Raw genomic sequence first — 9106 nt, forward strand, 5'->3', positions numbered from 1 at the left:
ACTGGTTAAAGCAACACAATACAAATTCCATCCATATTATGCTATCAAAATTAACGTTTATTTGTCATATGCACAGGACACAGTGGGGTATATACGGGAATATGACATTGCATTGTACTGGATACTATTGAAGTAACAATTCGTTTGATGTTTTCCCACACAGTGCCAACAATCCCCAACGCCTCAGAGTCGTCCCTCCTGTCCCACTAGCAACCAAGCAAGAGTTTTTCCAGGAACATCGGTGCAAAGGGCTTGGTAGGAAACTTATGTTCATACAGATTGTCAGACATTACGCTTGTTACAAGTATTTTACCTTTTCCTGATGAAACTTGAGAAATGAATATACAATTACATTGAGTTAGAATCAATACTATACAAATTTGGTTCGTGAAGGCCATTGACACTTGTGCTAATAAGGGATTTCAATACGTTTCAGTGAGATCAGCATCAACACTGCTGGAGTAACAGAACAATGGATGACTTGGACTTCTTGCTGTATGAAAAGACTGACCACAAATCTCTGTTGTGAAAAATCCACTTAATTCACTAATAAAAACTTTACAAGGTATAAGTGACTGTTTTCAACAACAGAAAAGAGTCAATTACAATGACAACTGAACACTTGTAGCTGAAATAAAACACACAAACAAGGCAGGACATATATAGCTAACTACCAGCTCCCAGGACAGAAAAGCCTTAATGGTGCCGCAGCGGATCACGGGAGGCCAGTACTCGCCACACACAGCGGCCTGGAATGACAACCATGTTGCCAGGTCCCACACCTACAGGTCACAAACTGTTATGTGCTGCTCCTGATTCCCACCTTTCACTCCCTACTAGGAGGTCACCAGAGCCGGTATGACCGCAGTGCATCTTTTACAGCCCTGCTACAGAGGTTAAATGATCGATGGCTGATGCGCGAGTTCTTGTGAATTGAATTAACGAGAAATAGAGTTGATGTGGTTGGTTTCTGGTGTAGGCAGGTACAACGTCACATGGACACCGCTGACGGTGACGCATATAGTGCAGCTGAAGGGTTAGGATGTTCCTCATCATCTACGGCTGACTGTTTCCGCCATCCAACAGGTCCGAGCTATCCTGGACATTTTAAGGTTGACGTTGGGAAAACATGAAACAAATTGTTACTTCAATTGCACATGATACAATGCAATGTCATATTCCAGGATACATCAGCCTGCATCCTATGCGTATGCCAAATAAATGTTGATTTTCATTTGATAACATAATATCGATGGAAAATGAATACATTATTGTGAGAACGTACACACGGTACGGTGTGTATCCGAATTCAACCACCTCACATTCTTTAATGCAACCAGTGGAACATGTGCCATACTAATGTACCATCCTGTGACGTGATCGCCCATAGTCCACCAATATGTCATGCAGATGACCCATTGTTTACTTTACTGACCATGCTGGGTATTCATTCAGTCGTTCTGGTGGGTAGTTCACACTAGATAGGAATCAATGCAGTATATGGGCAGGCAATGTGCTGAACAGGCAAACATAGCTAAGCTAACTATTTTGGTCGATTACCAACAAAATAATTATTGAATCACAAAGCATAACAGAAAATGCATACAGCATTTCTTACCTCTTTTTCAGTGTTTGGGTTTGCACAACCACTACTTGTACAGCGTCAGGTTCTCCATCAGTGTCTCCCAGAGAAATGCATGTCTGTGTGATGTTGCTGTACTGAATTGTATAGCTAGATGCAACATCTATACGTCCAATTTCAAAGTCACTTGAGCGATCTGCCTCTCTCTCTCTGTTTGCCCCACATGACAAAATACTACAGTAGTATTACTATATTTATTTAGTATTTACTGTAGTGTTTTGCTGACATTACTGTAGTACACTGTAGTATTTACTGTATTGTTTTTTCATTGTTTTTTTTTTTTTATAACATACACCCAGCAGGGTTCCCCAGGACAGAGATTGTGAAATCATGGTCTACATAGATACTTGGCAGGTAGGTTTCTCAGTCAACTCAATGGGTGAGACAAATTGGGATATGGGGAGGGAAATGGGCATATGCAAATTAAATATGTATTCTACAGTACACTACACCATTCTATAGAAAGCAGTACACAATTGACGGATACAACAGTGTGGAGTATAGGATTCTACAGTATAGAGTACTACTGTCATGTACTGTCATGTTGTGTCTTGTCTCTGTCCTTTCCCTTCACCCTGTCTCCCTCTGCTGGTCGTTGTTAGGTTACCTTTTCTCCCCCTCTTTCCCCCAGCTGTGCCTTGTCTCCTCCTAACCACCTCGTCACCCCGTTTCCCACCTGTTCCCTTTTTCCCTCTGATTAGGTCCCTATATCTCTCTCTGTTTTTGTTCCTGTCCTTGTCGGATTCTTGTTTGTTGTGTTTCATGCCTGAACCAGACTGTCGTCATGTTTGCTGTAACCTTGTCTTGTCCTGTCGGAATCTGCCGGTCCGTCTGAGCCTACCTATGTTTGGTAATTAAAGAAGCTCTGTTTAAGTTAATTCGCTTTTGGGTCCTCATTCACTCACCGTAACAGAAGAATCCGACCAAGAATGGACCCAGCGACTTCGGATCCTCTCCACTCAGCCGTCGGGATCCAGGGAGCGATGCTAGGCAGACACGAGCAGGAAGTGTCTGCTGCTCGACATGCCGTTGAGACCCTGGCCACCCAAGTCTCCAACCTCACAGAACAAGTTCACCATCTCCGCCTCGATCCACCGGCCACTTCCAGGGCTTTCGAATCTCCGGAGCCCAGAATCAATAACCCGCCGTGTTACTCTGGGGAGCCCACTGAATGCCGCTCGTTCCTCACCCAGTGTGATATTGTGTTTTCTCTCCAGCCCAACACTTACTCCAGGAGCACTGCTCGTGTCGCCTACGTCATATCTCTCCTTATTGGACGGGCTCGTGAGTGGGGCACGGCAATCTGGGAGGCAAGGGCTGAGTGTACTAACCAGTATCAGGACTTTAAGGAGGAGATGATACGGGTTTTTGATCGATCTGTTTTTGGGGAGGAGGCTTCCAGGGCCCTGTCTTCCCTATGTCAAGGCAATCGATCCATAACAGACTACTCTATTGAGTTTCGCACTCTTGCTGTCTCCAGTGGCTGGAACGAGCCGGCCTTGCTCGCTCGTCTTCTGGAGGGTCTCCGCGCAGAGGTAAAGGATGAGATTCTCTCCCGGGAGGTTCCTTCCAGCGTGGATTCCTTGATTGAACTCGCTATTCGCATTGAGCGACGGGTTGATCTTCGTCACCGAGCTCGTGGAAAGGAGCTCGCGCTCTCCGTCGCCCCCCTCTCCGCATCACTACCATCTTCCTCTGCCGGCTCGGGTGCTGAGCCCATGCAGCTGGGAGGTATCCGCATCTCGACTAAGGAGAGGGAACGGAGAATCACCAACCGCCTCTGTCTCTATTGCGGTTCCGCTGGTCATTTTGTCACTTCATGTCCAGTAAAAGGCCAGAGCTCGTCAGTAAGCGGAGGGCTACTGGTGAGCGCTACTACTCCTGTCTCTCCTTCAAGATCCTGCACTACCTTGTCGGTCCATCTACGCTGGACCGGTTCGTCAGCTGCCTGCAGTGCCTTAATAGACTCTGGGGCGGAGGGCTGTTTTATGGACGAGACCTGGGCTCGGGAACATGACATTCCTCTCAGACAGTTAAAGGAGCCCACGGCCTTGTTCGCCCTGGATGGTAGTCCTCTCCCCAGGATTCAGCGTGAGACGCTACCTTTAACCCTCACTGTTTCTGGTAATCATAGTGAAACCATTTCTTTTTTAATTTTTCGTTCACCTTTTACACCTGTTGTTTTGGGCCATCCCTGGCTAGTTTGTCATAATCCTTCCATTAATTGGTCTAGTAATTCTATCCTCTCCTGGAACGTCTCTTGTCATGTGAAATGTTTAATGTCTGCTATCCCTCCTGTTTCCTCTGTCTCTTCTTCACAGGAGGAGCCTGGTGATTTGACAGGGGTGCCGGAGGAATATCACGATCTGCGCACGGTGTTCAGTCGGTCCAGGGCCACCTCTCTTCCTCCACACCGGTCGTATGATTGTAGTATTGATCTCCTTCCGGGAACCACCCCCCCCCGGGGTAGACTATACTCTCTGTCGGCTCCCGAACGTAAGGCTCTCGAAGATTATTTGTCTGTAGCTCTTGACGCCGGTACCATAGTCCCCTCCTCCTCTCCCGCCGGAGCGGGGTTTTTTTTTGTCAAGAAGAAGGACGGGTCTCTGCGCCCCTGCATAGATTATCGAGGGCTGAATGACATAACAGTGAAGAATCGTTATCCGCTTCCTCTTATGTCTTCAGCCTTCGAGATCCTGCAGGGAGCCAGGTTTTTCACTAAGTTGGACCTTCGTAACGCTTACCATCTCGTGCGCATCAGGGAGGGGGACGAGTGGAAGACGGCGTTTAACACTCCGTTAGGGCACTTTGAATACCGGGTTCTTCCTTTCGGCCTCGCTAACGCTCCAGCTGTCTTTCAGGCATTAGTCAATGATGTCCTGAGAGACATGCTGAACATCTTTGTTTTCGTTTACCTTGACGATATCCTGATTTTTTTCACCGTCACTCCAGATTCATGTTCAGCACGTTCGACGTGTCCTCCAGCGCCTTTTAGAGAATTGTCTTTTTGTGAAGGCTGAGAAGTGCACTTTTCATGCCTCCTCCGTCACATTTCTCGGTTCTGTTATTTCCGCAGAAGGCATTAAGATGGATCCTGCTAAAGTCCAAGCTGTCATTGATTGGCCCGTCCCTAAGTCACGCGTCGAGCTGCAGCGCTTTCTCGGCTTCGCGAACTTCTATCGTCGTTTCATCCGTAATTTCGGTCAGGTGGCAGCTCCTCTCACAGCCCTTACTTCTGTCAAGACGTGCTTTAAGTGGTCCGTTTCCGCCCAGGGAGCTTTTGATCTCCTCAAGAATCGTTTTACATCCGCTCCTATCCTTGTTACACCTGACGTCTCTAGACAGTTCGTTGTCGAGGTTGACGCGTCAGAGGTGGGCGTGGGAGCCATTCTTTCTCAGCGCTCCCTCTCTGACGACAAGGTCCACCCATGCGCGTATTTTTCTCATCGCCTGTCGCCGTCGGAACGTAACTATGATGTGGGTAACCGCGAACTGCTCGCCATCCGGTTAGCCCTAGGCGAATGGCGACAGTGGTTGGAGGGGGCGACCGTTCCTTTTGTCGTTTGGACTGACCATAGGAACCTTGAGTACATCCGTTCTGCCAAACGACTTAATGCGCGTCAGGCGCGTTGGGCGCTGTTTTTCGCTCGTTTCGAGTTCGTGATTTCTTATCGTCCGGGCTCTAAGAACACCAAGCCTGATGCTTTGTCTCGTCTCTTCAGTTCTTCAGTAGCCTCCACTGACCCCGAGGGGATTCTCCCTGAGGGGCGTGTTGTCGGGTTGACTGTCTGGGGAATTGAGAGGCAGGTAAAACAAGCGCTCACTCACACTCCGTCGCCGCGCGCTTGTCCTAGGAACCTTCTTTTCGTTCCCGTTCCTACTCGTCTGGCCGTTCTTCAGTGGGCTCACTCTGCCAAGTTAGCCGGCCACCCTGGCGTTCGGGGTACGCTTGCTTCCATTCGCCAGCGTTTTTGGTGGCCCACCCGGGAGCATGACACGCGTCGTTTCGTGGCTGCTTGTTCGGTCTGCGCGCAGACTAAGTCCGGTAACTCTCCTCCTGCCGGCCGTCTCAGGCCGCTTCCTATTCCCTCTCGACCGTGGTCTCACATCGCCTTAGATTTTGTCACCGGACTGCCTTCGTCAGCGGGGAAGACTGTTATTCTTACGGTTGTCGATAGGTTCTCTAAGGCGGCTCATTTCATTCCCCTTGCTAAGCTTCCTTCTGCTAAAGAGACGGCACAAATCATCATCGAGAATGTTTTCAGAATTCATGGCCTTCCGTCAGACGTCGTTTCGGACAGAGGTCCGCAGTTCACGTCTCAATTTTGGAGGGAGTTTTGCCGTTTGATTGGGGCTTCCGTCAGTCTCTCTTCCGGCTTTCACCCCCAGTCTAACGGTCAAGCAGAACGGGCCAATCAGACTATTGGTCGCATCTTACGCAGTCTTTCTTTTCGCAACCCTGCGTCTTGGTCAGAACAGCTCCCCTGGGCAGAATACGCCCACAACTCGCTTCCTTCGTCTGCGACCGGGCTATCTCCTTTTCAGAGTAGCCTCGGGTACCAGCCTCCGCTGTTCTCATCTCAGTTCGCCGAGTCCAGCGTCCCCTCCGCTCAGGCTTTTGTCCAACGTTGCGAGCGCACCTGGAAGAGGGTCAGGTCTGCACTTTGCCGTTATAGGACGCAGACTGTGAGGGCTGCTAATAAGCGTAGAACTAAGAGTCCTAGATATTGTCGCGGTCAGAGAGTTTGGCTCTCCACTCAGAACCTTCCCCTTAAGACGGCTTCTCGCAAGTTGACCCCGCGGTTCATTGGTCCGTTCCGTATTTCTCGGGTCATTAATCCTGTCGCAGTTCGACTTCTTCTTCCGCGATACCTTCGTCGCGTCCACCCGGTCTTCCATGTCTCCTGCATCAAGCCCGTCCTTCGCGCCCCCGCTCGTCTTCCCTCCCCCCCCCCATCCTTGTCGAGGGCGCACCCATCTACAGGGTCCGTAGAATTTTGGACATGCGTCCTCGGGGCCGTGGTCACCAGTACCTCGTAGATTGGGAGGGGTACGGTCCTGAGGAGAGGAGTTGGGTTCCCTCTCGGGACGTGCTGGACCGTGCGCTGATCGAGGATTTCCTCCGTTGCCGCCAGGTTTCCTCCTCGAGTGCGCCAGGAGGCGCTCGGTGAGTGGGGGGGTACTGTCATGTACTGTCATGTTGTGTCTTGTCTCTGTCCTTTCCCTTCACCCTGTCTCCCTCTGCTGGTCGTTGTTAGGTTACCTTTTCTCCCCCTCTTTCCCCCAGCTGTGCCTTGTCTCCTCCTAACCACCTCGTCACCCCGTTTCCCACCTGTTCCCTTTTTCCCTCTGATTAGGTCCCTATATCTCTCTCTGTTTTTGTTCCTGTCCTTGTCGGATTCTTGTTTGTTGTGTTTCATGCCTGAACCAGACTGTCGTCATGTTTGCTGTAACCTTGTCTTGTCCTGTCGGAATCTGCCGGTCCGTCTGAGCCTACCTATGTTTGGTAATTAAAGAAGCTCTGTTTAAGTTAATTCGCTTTTGGGTCCTCATTCACTCACCGTAACAACTACAAAATTCTATCGTAAGCACTACACATTTGAGGGATACTACAGTGTGCTGTAGTATTTTACCATATACTACAAAATGATATGGTAAGTTCTACACATGATTGAGAATTCTATAGGAAGTAGTATAGTATTCTACAGTAAACTGTAGTCATTTTCATGTGGGCCTCTCTTTCTTTCTCTCTCTCTCTCTTTCTCCCTCTCCCACTCTTTATTTCCTCCTCACTGTCACTTTTACTCTGCTAACCTGGAAAATGTCCACAGTCTGTGATGAAGTGCAGCACAGTATTGCACATGTGTTAGCAGTTAGGAATCATCTCTTGTTAATGTGAAATCAAAGAAAAAAACTCCAATGTATCTGGATATTGCCTGGATATTGTGGGCTTCTCCCACAAAAACATTATATTAGTAATATTTTTTCAAGAGCTTACCCTTCTGCATTTAAAAAAGCCAAAACTATAGATTATTTTTTTACCAGACATTGTTCTGCAGATTTTCATAAATGTATTAATTAAACTCAGAACACATCTATATTATTGATACAGATTAAAATACTCATATTCTATTGGTTTTCGCGGATTGACTCTCGAAAGGAAAGTATTTCCCGTATGTGCCATTGCCGATTAACTGTTGAGCACAACGTCAGTTAAGCCAACATCTATATATCAACGTCTCTCCTGCCTTGGGCCTGATATATCTGCATACCTCACGCAACCTCCTCAGGCTCAGACACTAGGCCTCCTTGGTGGCATGCAAAGGCTTATTGTGAAGAAGCCCTGGAGAGTCACTGAGCCCACTGAAAATGTATCCAGGAAATAGAGCCACAATAGGTGTGGTCCACACTGGCTTACCATACAACAACTAAAAATAGGCATACATTTTAAGCTCTTGCTATAAAAACGGAATTATGATCATTCTTAATGTAGCAATATTCAGATCTATAAAGGTGAGGAACTAAACATGATTAGTGTATTATCTGATATTCCTATCAGTTATCCCACTCCCACACATACACATGTAAACCTCGGATAATATAGAGCTGGCAGGATTTTCCATGCACTGGCAGAACAGAGAAGCTACGTCTGGTAAGATGAGGGGTGGGGGTGTGTGCCTATTTGTCAATAACAGCTGGTGCACAACGTCTAATATTAATGAAGTCTCGAGGTATCGCTTGCCTGAGGTAGAGTACCTTGTTATAAGCTGTAGACTACACTATCTACCAAGAAAGTTCTCATCTACATTATTCGTAGCTGTCTATTTACCACCACAGACCGATGCTGGCACTAAGACCGCACTCAACCAACTCTATAAGGCCATAAGCAAGCAAGAAAATGCTCATCCAGAAGCGGCGCTCCTAGTGGCCGGGGACTTTAATGCAGGCAAATTTAAATCGGTTTTACCTCATTTCTACCAGCATGTCTACCAGCATGTGCAACCAGAGGAAAATAAACTCTAGACCACCTTTACTCCACACACAGTGATGCATATAAAGCTCTCGCCCGTCCTCCATTTGGCAAATCAGGATCATAATTATATCCTCCTGATTCCTGCTTACAAGCAAAAACTAAAGCAGGAAGCACCAGTGACTCGCTCAATACATAAGTGGTCAGATGAAACGGATGCTATGCTAAAGGACTATTTTGCTAGCACAGACTGGAATATGTTCCGGATTCATCCAATGACATTGAGGAGTATACCACCTCAGTCATCGGCTTTATCAATAAGAGCATCGACGATGTCGTCCTCACAGTGACCGTACATGCATATCCCAGCCAGAAGCCATGGATTACAGGCAACATCCGCATCGAGCTAAAGGCTAGAGCTGCCGCTTTCAAGGAGCAGGACACTAAAGACGCTTACAAGAAATCCCGCTATGCCCTCAGACAAACCATCAAAC

This window comes from Oncorhynchus mykiss, chromosome 2 (assembly GCF_057628025.1).
Source record: "Oncorhynchus mykiss isolate SJ-2025 chromosome 2, ASM5762802v1, whole genome shotgun sequence".
Taxonomy (NCBI): Eukaryota; Metazoa; Chordata; class Actinopteri; order Salmoniformes; family Salmonidae; genus Oncorhynchus; species Oncorhynchus mykiss.